General features: G+C 47.7%; 1 long non-coding RNA gene across 1 annotated transcript in view; it reads right to left on the reverse strand.

Moving 5' to 3' along the window:
• Positions 1–2,382: 2,382 nt before the first annotated feature.
• The window catches only part of LOC141271090 (uncharacterized), a 119,398-nt gene continuing 109,675 nt past the window's right edge, over positions 2,383–12,105 (reverse strand). Inside the window, exon 4 of the long non-coding RNA XR_012321824.1 lies at positions 2,383–2,824. This is a non-coding gene — a long non-coding RNA (uncharacterized lncRNA). The remainder of the gene's footprint in view (positions 2,825–12,105) is intronic.

The following is a 12,105-nucleotide window of genomic DNA, read 5'->3' on the forward strand; positions in this document are numbered from 1 at the left end:
CAGCTCAGCGCGGCTTGTTTTCACTGTACCTTGTGCTTTGCTTTTTGATTTATTGCTGCCTGACCTTGGACCTCATTCTGACCATCCGTTTTTCTAGTCCCTTTTCTCTGATCTGCTATCTACCTGTTATTTTGACCTCGGATTGCTATTTGATTATGCCTTTGTCTCTTCCCTTTGTTAATGTCGTATCCTTCTGCCTCATGACCTCAGACTCCTTGACAATCCCCGACTCACGGCTTGCCCTTGAGAAGTGACTCAGCATCACATTATGGCTGACCCATACATTTTTCTTTTTTGCCAGTATGGATCTTGTTCACACACATTGTGAACAGGTGGCAAATCTGACCCAATTTCAGTTGCAGGATCAGATAGATAGTTTGGAAACTTCCTACAGCTCTCCGTGGCCAGCAGTGGCTGTGACATCAGTACCCTCTGACGTACAGATGGTCTCTCCCAAATTTGTAATATTCCTCCCTGATAAATTTTCAGGAGAGAAAAAACAGTTTAGGGTGTTCAGGGAGAGCTGTAGGTCATTTTTTACCCTGTGTCCCTGGTCGTCAGTGGATGAGTTCCAACAGGTGAGAATAATCATTTCCCTACTGTGAGGGGGTCCTCAAACCTTGGCATTTTCCTTGTCCCCACAAGTCCTAAAACAGTCTTCTATGGATGCCTTTTTTGATACCTTAGGTTTGATCTATGACGAACCCGACAGGATCCAGATCGCTGAGGCAAAGATCTTTAACCTGGCACAGGGGGGCCGCACTGCTGAGGACTACTGCACTGAGTTCCGGCAGTGACCACCGAAGTTAGGTGGAATGATGCCGCTCTCAGGTGCCAGTTCCTCAAAGGTCTTTCTGAGACTCTTAAGGTCCCTCTGGTTCTTCATGACACCCCTTGTTCTCCGGCAGAGGCCATGACCCTGGCCATACAAATGGACCGCAGAATCCATGAGACATGGGGCGAACAGCAGGCGGCCCGTTTTACTTCCCTAGATCAAGTCCATTTACCTGAGATGGAGCTATTGGAAGTTAGAGTTGCTATTTTCATGTGGTGGAGAGAAAACGTAGACAAGATCTCGGAATCTGTCGATACTTTGGTTACATTGGACATTTTGTCAAGAATCGCTCAACTCGTCCTCAGGCAAGCAAACAGTTGAGAGAATGTCTGGGTCTGGGTGATTTCTCAGGAGATCACCCAGACTCCTAGGTACCTTTTTCTTCCTCTGATAAAGTACTGAGGAATACAGTGTTATCTTTCAAGAACCAGGTGTTATCAGCATTGGCGTTCATTGACTGCGTTCATTGATTGGTCTGCTGCTAACTTTATTGATTCAGGTCTAGTTCTAAAGTTAGGATTAGGGAAAGTTAGTTTGGGAAGACCCATTAAAATTTTTGCAATTGACAAAACACTGTTAGCCCGGAATTTGGTCAAGAGGGTAAGGCTATGTGCCCACGTAGCAGATTTGATGCAGAGCGTTTTTGCCTCTCTCTGGCAGAAAAAAACACATGCAGATTTACATGCGTTTTTTCTGCCAGAGAGAAGAGTTTTTTCAGCATTTTTACATGCGTTTTCGCATGCGTTTTTTCAAGCAGTTTTCCAAGCGATTTTGAGCATCACTTGGAAAAGTGCTTGACAAGATGGTCACACTATATAAATCCATGCAACCGGCATGGATTTATATAGTGTGACCAAGTAATAGTTAAAAAAAAGAATAAGAATGGTAAAAAATAAAAAAAAAGATTATACTTACCTTCCGGTGTCTTCCCGGTGTCATCTCTGCTGCGTCCGGTCTCTTGCAATGCTCGCGGTGGTGTGAAGGACCTGAGGTGACGTCATTGAGTCATGTGATGGGTCACATGACTCAATGACGTCATGGCAGGTCCTTCACAACAGCGAGAGCATTGCAAAAGACCGGACAGCGTGGACAAAACACCGGGAGGACATCGGAAGGTAAGTATAAACTTTATTTTTTATTTTAAATTCTTTTTTTTACAGATTCTATGGTACCCAGGTCTGAATGAGAGTGTCCTCTCCTCCAGACTTGGGTACCATCCGCACATTAGAACGCGCCAATTACGCAAGTACAGATGCAGTCTAATGCAAGTCAATGGCGGCGATTACGCTGCGTGTCCGCAAAATTAATGGACATGCTGCGTATTTTTGAGCGCAGCATAAACGCTGCGGAAAAATACGCAGCATGGGCATTGAAAGTGCGTAATTGCATTGGAGACCATGGGGGAAGGCTTACCAAGCGTTTCCCAAGCGTTTACGCTGCGGAAATTCCGCAGCGTAAACGCTTGAAAAACGCATCGTGGGCACACAGCCTAACAGTGGATTTCACGCTCCAAGTGGGAGCACTTCACTTTGAATCCATCTCCTGTTTTGTACTGGATAATTTGCCTGCTTGGTTGGTCCTGGGGCTTCCATGGCTGCTTCTTCACAATCCTGTTATTGATTGGTGTCAGAAGGCAATTTTTAAATGGAGCCTCAATTGTTACAAGAAATGTCTAAAGTCGGCACTAATATGCTCCGCTGGTCTGAAGAGTCTATTGGGGTACCTAAAGGACTTTGGAGATGTGTTCCTGGAAAAAGAGGCAGAAATACTACCTCCCCATCGTCCTTAAGATTGTGCTATTAATCTTGTCCCTAATGCCAAATTACCTAAAGCTCGCCTTTACAATTTGTCTGGGCCTAAACGGACCACCATGAAATATGTTAACGAAAGTTTACGGAAGGGTCATATCCGTCCTTCCTCCTCCACTATAGCTGCTGGATTTTTCTTTGTAAAAAAGAAAGATGGTGGCCTCCGTACTTGCTTCGATTTCTGAAAACAAAACAAAACCACAGTTAAAAATACATACTCACTTCCAATCATCCCCAATCTATATAATCAGCTTACAGGGGCTAAATGTGTTTTTAAATTCGATCTTAGAGGGGCTTACAATTTGATACGCATCTGGAAGGGTGATGAGTGGAAAACAGCGTTTTTAACGTCAGAGGATTTATTTGAAACACCCCTGTTAAAATGCCAGGTTTTTGTCATGTAAAAAATCTTACCAAAAAGAATCATTTTAGAGCTTTTTCCACGTTTGATGTCACCTATAATCTGTACAAATCTATTGAGAAACAAACTAAAATAATTTTAACCCCTTCCCGACATGCGCCATAGATATACTGGTCTGTGGGAGCTGCGATCCCGCAAAAAGAAGTATATATATGGCACCACTATTTCCAGTCACCGCGCTTCATTGTGAGGTGACCGGGTTAAGATGGCTGCTGTCTGTGACAGCAGGCCATCCCTGCACGTCACCCCAGGGGTCTGTATCGTCTCCCTGTGTTGGCGATTGCTGTGATTGGCTAGTCAATTCTGACCAGCCAATCACAGCAATGTGACAATAAAGTTTGAAACAAAAAAAAAAAAAAAACCACGTGACATGCTGTGATCGGCGCTGTTTGACCCAGCACCAATCATAGCCATCACAATGGGTGGGGTGATCGCTACGTCAACTCTCTTGATTAACCCCTGTGGCACTGATTGGCTGAACCATAGTTTCTGACCAATCATCGCCAAAGAAGTTTATCTAAAATAGCGATCACCACTCTGCACACCATCTTTACCTCAGAGTTGGCGTGCAGAGCGGTTGTATACCCCCTCTGTGTACCTGGGATAGAGAAAATCATTGGTAGACAGTGCGATTCTCCTGTGATCTGTGTCCTCCTGTGCTGTGTCTCCAGCGATCTGCGCCTGCTACGATCTGTCTCCTATCCTGTGTGCTGTGTGCAGGCTGCTGTGTGAGCAGCAGTAGTTTCCCATTCCCAATTGAATTTTTGGTGCACTTTTTTTGCGCTTTGTTCGTGAGTGCAGCGTCCTGCGCTCAGCATTCATGCTCTTCCCCTGGCTGCAGCGCTCTTATCAGTATCGCTGCTGATCAGAGTCTGCGCCAGTGGGCTTTTTTTTTTTTGTTAGTTTGTTAGAGTAGCAGAAGTCGCAGTGTAAGTGACATCTGATTTTTTTTTTACAAAAAAAAATAATAGTAATTGATATAGAGTAGTTTTATAGGTAGCGAGGTAGCGTATTAAGAGTAGCGGCCGTCACAGAGTTAGTGACGTCCGATTTTGTTTTAGAGGAAAAAAAATAATCGTACAGAGAAGTTTTTTCTGTAGCTAGGTAGCGTAAGTGTATTAGAGTTGCAGATGTCACAGTGTTAATGATGTCCGATTTTGTTTTAGAGAAAAAAAGTAATCGCACGGAGAAGTTTTACAAGTAGCGAGGTAGCGTAATAGAGTAGCGAACGTCACATTGTTAGTGATGGCCAATTTTGTTTTAGAGAAAAAATAATAATTGTACAGAGTGGTTTTATAGGTAACAAGGTAGATAAACGATGTAAAAAGAAAATTGTTATCGCCGGGTAATTTATTAACTAGTGCATTAGGGGAGTGTACATCGCAGTGTTGGTGACGTTCGTTTTTTCTTCGGCAAAAAAAAGAATTGCTCAGGAGTAGTGTTGAGCCACCCCCGTAGTGTTCGAGTTCGGTTCGGTTCGTCGAACACCCGTGTGTTCGCCGAACTGTTCGTCGAACTGTTCGTCGAACACCTTCGAACACCGTTAAAACCAATGGCAGGCAAACAAAAACACATAGAAACACATAGAAAACACCTTCAAAGGTGTCCAAAAGCTGACAAACTGCTCAGAAGACACAACTAACACATGGAAAAGTGACAAGTACATATAGTCATGCGAAAAGAAAAGAGGTGGAGGAGTAAAAGGAGGGGGAGACACAGATATAGGCATGTCATGCCCTTCTAAAATCCAAAAAGTGAGAAGCCGAGACGGCCAGTCCGCTCCTGCCCGTGCCACCTCCGTGTCGCCGGGTTTGTGCCAGAGCCGCGGTGAACCCTGACGGCCAGCCCCCCTCTCCCAATACTGGTGCCTGTCCGCTGGTGGGTCGAGAGAGCCCCCCTGTGGTGGAGGCAGCTCTAAGCTTTTTAATTTAAATTGTCCCTCTAATTTGAATGAATACACTTTAAATCCATTTACAAGGATCTATTGGAGGGCAAGTCTCATGCCAGCAGCCGCGTAATTCCAGCTCCAGTAGCGTCCACTAAAGCTGCTGCAGTTAAAAAGCTTTTATAAGGATCGAGCTCGGCTGTCCACCGCAAGGCATCCTAGTGCCAGTCCCAGCCCCTATGCCTTGGGGTGCCTCCTGATGCTCTTCACTGAGTATCCCGTGGTCCCGAAGCATTTCCTTTGAAAAAATTAAGTGTCCAAACTACAGGTGGTGTAGCTTGCTTAACAGCCGGGATAATCCGCTGACTAGCAGACACTGCTACTAGGCACAAAGTATTTCCTGGGCTAGATGCAGTTAAAAATTTGTAAGTAGATACTCTCGTTGGATGCTGAGAAAGCATTCCATAGAGTCTCCTGGCACGCCATATATGATTCTCTTAAAAAGCTTGGGGTAGGGGTCTAGGGGACCCTTTTATAGCCAAAATCACGGCCCTGTATCACAATACGTCACCTAGGCTGAAGATAAATGGAACTGTAGCACCGAGGGCTCGGTTGCTACAGACGTATTGCACCTCACCCAGAGGTGTGATATCTCACTCTCAGATAAGGATGGAGTGTGGATCAGGACCCGACACCTGCATGCATTACACCACATTGCCGTGGGGCAGGGCGACCAATATGCCCCTGAGATGGGCACGACAGTCCCTGTCCCTGGCTGGAGTGGGGGGAGGGAACACTGAGGAAGGGGAACCCTGCAGTGCAGGAGCAGGGAGGAAGCAGTTCCTGGGTGCATTGAGAAGGGAGTATAAAAGGTGGGCACCATCTTAGTTCAGTGCAGAGAAGTCTGAGCAGAAGTGGCAGGGAGCAGGGGCTCTGCATGAGCTCTGCTCCGGAGGCGGGCCTAGTAACAGAGGCCCAGGCCTGCAAGAGGGAGAAGGAAGGAAGAGGAGCGGAGAAGGCTCCAGGAACGAGGAATGAAGGGATCCCAGGGGTGCGGACGGGCGAGTCGCCACCGCACGCCCGAATCCACCTGCGTGGAGGGGTCAGGCCAAAGGGGGAGACCGGTCCCCGAACTAGTGGAGGCAGGAAACGACCCTCAGCTAGAAACCGGAGGCTCTGACATTTTATGTGGCGCAGCCCCTTGCTCCACCCGCTAGGAAGGCACCACATAGGGTCAGGGAAACTGGCGCCAAGTTTACCAAGAGGAGGCCCGAGGCAGCCGGACAGAAGTGTTGGTAAGAAAGGCCAGACAAAGGACACACAAAGGGGGTCCTGTGAAGCGCTCCAAAGTTATCTGGGAGTTGTCTGAGCCCCTCACCTGCTGAGCACAGTACGACGTGGGCAGCCGTTACCTGCAGACGTGGTCTGGATAATAAGAACTGTGAGTAAAGGCCCTGAACTGCATCACTGACTCCGTGTCGTTACTGCTGCTGCCCTGCACCATCACCCCCATCCTCCGCATACACTGCCCTGAGGCTATACTCCTCCCGTGGGGAGTTATGCTACGCTCTGCTGCACCCACAACACCAGCCTTAGCGGTCTGCCCTGTAGCGGCGGTTCACTCTGACCGCAATCCATGGGTGGCGTAGTCGGACATTTAAACATCAAAACCACATAAATAGTTCCGCCACTGGTTTGACCGCCCTGAGCCACGGAACCGGATCGCCGCCACGAAGACTACAACCACCAGCATCCACCAAAAAGGGTCCGGCTCCGGGTGTCCCAAGGCCCAGGGGGTGCGTCAGAACATTTTCATCACCTTTCACAATCACCAATGGGACAAGGCAGGGATGTCCTCTGTCCCCTCTCTTATACATCCTAGTGACGGAGCACCTGCTCTCATCAATTCGCCATAACCCCAATATTAGGTGGATTGAGGTGGGAGGCACCGAGTACAAGTGCTCTCTATTTGCTGATGATGTCCTAGTATATATCACTCAATCACATATATCCATCCCTGCTGTTATGGCTGAAATAGATCACTTTGTTACATGGTAAAATTTTAAAATCAATGCAGCGAAGTCTGAGGCCCTCGATGTCTCCCTCCCTAAATCCATATAGGATTCCATCCAGTCCAACTTTCCCTTTGCCTGGCCCTCACAGGGTATCAAATACTTAGGAATTCCTATTCATAGAGACCTCTCCCATCTATGTTATCTTAATTTTGGGCCCTTTATTGAACAATTCCATACAGACCACGGTTGGCAAGTTAGAACTGTAAGATTCACTACGTGAACCACTGGTGTTTTGTGGAAAAGCACATGTACACCGCGTTCCAAATTATTATGCAAAAAGTGTTTAGCAGTGATAAGGGAAGAATTTGTTTGTTTGTCAGTTAAACTCATTGATGGTGATGTGTGTCAGGGCTCTTTATAACACTGTAAGCAATTGCAGACACCTGTGCTAATTAGTTTGGCAGGTGTGTCCAATGAAAGGCAAGACTACTTAAGAAGGCTCTCTCACATTATTAAGCAGCCTACATTTTCTGCCAAAATGGGAAAGAAAAAGGATGTGTCGGCTGCTGAGAAGCAACAAATTGTGGAGTGTTTAGGTCAAGGCATGACTACAATCAACATTGTGCGATGATCAGGATGAAGTGTCTTGGCAATCAAGAAGTATGTAGCTGATTCACAGTACACACGTGTGCGTGCTGATAAGGGCAAATTGAGGACTCTTTCCTACAGGCAATTATGTCAGGTTGAAAGAGCAGCGGCAAAAAAGCCTTGTCATAGCAGCAGACAAGTTTTTGAAGCTGCTTGTGCCTCCAACGTCCCCCGAACAACAAGATGCAGGGTCCTTCAGAGGTTTGCAGCTGTCCATACGCCATCCTGTCGACCTCCTCTATCCACTTCACACAAGCAGAAACGGCTCCAGTGGGCCAAACATTACATGAAGACTGATTTCAAAACTGTTTTGTTCACGGATGAGTGCCGTGCAGCGCTCGATGGTCCAGATGAATGGAGTGGAGGATGGCTGGTTGATGGACACCCCACGCAAACACGGCTACAGCGCCAACAAGGAGGAGGTGGAGTAATGTTTTGGGCTGGAATCATGGGGAGAGAGATTGTCGGCCCCTTTAGGATCCCTGAAGGCGCTAAAGATGAACTCCATAATGTATGTGGATTTTCTCAAACAGCACTTCCTGCCATGGTTCAAGAAGAAGAACCGTGTATTTCACAGCAAGATCATTTTTCTGCATGATAATGCACCATCTCATGCTGCACATAAAACATCTGCATCTCTGGCTGATATGGGCATAAAAGGGGACAAACTTATGGTGTGACCCCCATGCTCCCCTGACCTCTACCCCATTCAGAACCCTTGGAGCATCATTAAAAGGAGTGTCTATGATGGCGGGAGGCAGTTCACATCTAAGCAACAGCTCTGGGAGGGTATTCTGTCCTCATGCAAAACAATTGAAGCAGAAACCATCCAAAACCTGACAAATTCAATGGACGAGAGAGTTCAGAAGCTCCTTTCGAACAAGGGGTCCTATGTGAAAATGTAACATCACCTAGAATAAAGTTTTGAGTTGAAAACTGTTTGATTTCAGTTTCTAACAACCTGCTAATGCTTATAATTTCAAAAATGACCATTTTTTTGGTCTTTATTAAAATGAAAAGGTTGATCGAAAAGTTTGGGGGATCTAAGAGTGTGGCAACCCAGTAGTCATGATTACTTCGAATTCTGACAATATGAGGGTCATGCTGCAGGTAGTGCAGCAAGAAGGCACTTATGTGTCTTGCGCATCTCGGAGCCCCAAAATTATTTTCCGGGCTAGATGCAGCTAAAAATTATTTTTAATTTTAAATCTGGTGAAGCTTATTATAGATGGCCTAATAGGATCAGTGCTGCACACTGCTACAAAGCCCAAATTATTTTCCAGTCAAGATACAGATAAACATGATTAGTAATTTGAAAGCTTAAAACGGTTGGTAGGGTGATTTTAACCAATCATCAAGCTTTTACTCTCCCCAGGATGACACAGGGGTAGAAAAGTCGTTTCGGATCCATGATTTGTTCATCTTTATGAACGTGAGTCTGTCTACATTATCAGTGGAGAGCCGCGTGCGCTTATCTGTCAGCACACCACCAGCAGCGCTGAACACACGTTCAGACAGAACGCTGGCTGCGGGGCATGACAAGATCTCCAAGGCGTAAGTGGCTAGCTCCGGCCATTTATCCAGATTGGAAGCCCAAAAAGAGCAAGGGTCCAGTGACACAGTCGTGGCTTCAATGTTTACTTGGAGATACTCCTGTACCATCGTCTCTAGGCGTTGACTATGTGTCAGACTTCTTGTCTCCTGTGGCCTTGCAAAGGATGGGCTAAAAAAGTGGTGAAATGATTCCGCAAAATTGATGTTACCAGCAGATACTGTGGTTCTGTTACGGTTTGAGTGCTGAACACTTGACGGTCCCACGGTTGGCAAGTTGGAACTGTGAGATTCACTACGTGCACCACTGGTATTTTGTGGAAAAGCACATGTAAGATTCTGCAACAGTCTCTGCTGATACTCCTGCATGCGTGCATCCCTTTCTATGGCAGGAATAATTTCTGCAAATTTACTTTTGTACCGGGGATCTAACTGTGTGGCAACCCAGTAGTCAGGATTATTTCTAATTCTCACAATTCGAGGGTCATGTTGCAGGTAGTGCAGCAAGAAGGCACTCATGTGTGTTGCGCATCCAGGAGCACCAAGTCCCTGTTGTGTTGGTGGCGAGGTAACAATCATGCTTCCTTCCTCTGTCCTCTCCCCACAACCTCGCACAACAGAAATGTGATCAAGGTCTCCCTCATCTGATGAGTCTTCCATCAGTTCGTCCTCCACTTCTTCCTGGGCTCCTGCACCTTCCTCACTAGTTTGGCTGCTACCATGCGCCCTGGTAAAATCATCTCCCCCACCCTCACATGCCTGCCGCCTTGGTGCTGCCGACCGTCTGGACCTTGCAGATGTTAGCCCTTCCGCATACAACTCCTCCTCCTCTACTTCCTCCACCTCCTCTTGTGCCACCACCTGACTCCGAATTCTGTTTAACATGTGCTCCAGCATGTAAATCACCGGAATAGTCATGCTGATAATGGCATCGTCAGCACTAAACATCTTCGTCGCCATTTCAAAACTGTGCAGAAGGGTGCATAGGTCCCTGATCTGAGACCACTACTCCAGCGTGATTTGCCCCACCTCTGAATCTCGTTGGCCCAGGCTATACGTCAGAACGTATTGCACCAGGGCTTGTCGGTGCTGCCACAGTCGCTGCAACATGTGCAGAGTTGAATTCCACCGGGTAGGCACATCGCATTTTAACCGGTGAAGTGGCAGGCCCAACGACTTCTGTAGAGATGTAAGTCGCTGAGCTGCGGGATGCGAACGGCGGAAGTGAGCACACAGCGACCGTGCCCTCTGCAGAAGGCCATCTAGTCTGGGATAGTGGGCTAAAAATTGCTGGACAACCAGGTTCAACACGTGAGCCATACAAGGCACGTGTGTGACATTGCCCCGGCGAAGGGCCGCACCCAGGTTTGCAGCATTGTCGCACACGGCCTTCCCTGGTTTCAGGTCCAGTGGAGACAACCATTCATGAAATTGGTTCTCCAGAGCTGACCACAACTCCTCAGCTGTGTGACTCACATTTCCCAGACATTTCAATGTAAAAACCGCCTGATGACGTTGAGCCCTACTGCCAGCATAGTAAGGAGGTGTGCAGGATCCCTTCTGCGCAGTTAGAAAGCTTGTGGCATGACCAGACAGGCTTTGGGTGCAGGTGGAAGACCGAGAGGAGGTTGAGGAGGCAGAAGCAGTGGAGGAACTTTGACATAAAGAGGATTGACGCACAACTCGTGGGGACGGCAAGACTTGGACAGCAGCCCCTTGTCCTGCTGTCACCATAGTTACCCAGTGCCCAGTCAGCGACATGTAACGCCCCTGTCCATGCCTACTCGTCCAAGTGTCTGTGGTGAAATGCACCCTGTCACACACAGAGTTTCTCAAAGAAGCGGTGATGTTGTGTGCGACATGCTGGTGGAGCGCAGGCACACCTTTCTTTGAGAAATAGTGCCGACTGGGCATCTGGTACTGGGGCACTGCGACGGACATAAGGTCTCGAAAATCCTCTGTGTCCACCAGGCGGAAAGGCAGCATTTCTGTAGCCAAGAGCTTGCAGATGGTGAAATTCAACCTCTTAGCTTTCTCATGGCTAGGAGGAAATGGTCTTTTACTTGTCCACATCTGAGGGACCGAGGGCTGGCTATTGTGCTTAGACGGGGTTGATAAGGGTGTCCCCGGCAAACTGCCAGTCTGTGAGGAAGATGCAGGCGGACATGTTAGGTTGCCTTGATCCAAAGGTGGTGCTATCGATGTCGGACAGCGCTCAAGACCAGCTGGTGTTTCCACCTCCAAAGAAAATGATGACCTGCCAATCACGCTGGCTGTTGCGGGTAAAGAGGTGGCAGGTCTGCGCCCCAAAACAGGTGTGACTGCTGTCCCCCCAGTCACAGAGGATGAAGAGGGCGCGGATGCACAAGATATGGCAGACGGTGGTTGGCCCGGCCGGCTAGGCCGCATTGTAGCACACTGAGCTTCCCACTGCAACTTATGCTTCATGTCCATGTGCCGGTTCATGCATGAAGTACTCAAACTATGTATTTTTTGGCCTCTACTTAGCTTTTGCTGACAAATGTTACAGATAACACGAGTTGGGTCATCTTTATCGATCTGAAAAAATGCCCAGGCTATGCAAGGCTTAGCACCCATGCGACCTGAAGAGCCACCACGACTTGTGGTGAGAGGCAGAGTTGTGTTTGAGGATGCAGTTGTTGACGTGCTTCCAGTACTACGTCTCTGTCCAGGAAGGCACAACCTGACCTCGTCGTCACTAGCATCTTCCTCCACCTCCTCTGCTGACCTCATCTCTTGGCTGACTGTGGGTTGACAGTAAGTGGGATCTCCGACCTCATCATCATCACCCTGTGCGTTATCACACCCGTCGTCCTCAGAGCCAACCTGTTCCTGCCCTGACAAAAAACTAAAGTTGTCGCTCCAATCAGGTATTTGAGTCTTATCATCGTCTTCCTCATTGTCTCCACCAACAGGAGTTA

The sequence above is a fragment of the Phyllobates terribilis genome, unplaced genomic scaffold (genome assembly GCF_046119375.1).
Source record: "Phyllobates terribilis strain yellow unplaced genomic scaffold, ASM4611937v1 Scaffold_5__5_contigs__length_657084704, whole genome shotgun sequence".
Classification (NCBI taxonomy): domain Eukaryota; kingdom Metazoa; phylum Chordata; class Amphibia; order Anura; family Dendrobatidae; genus Phyllobates; species Phyllobates terribilis.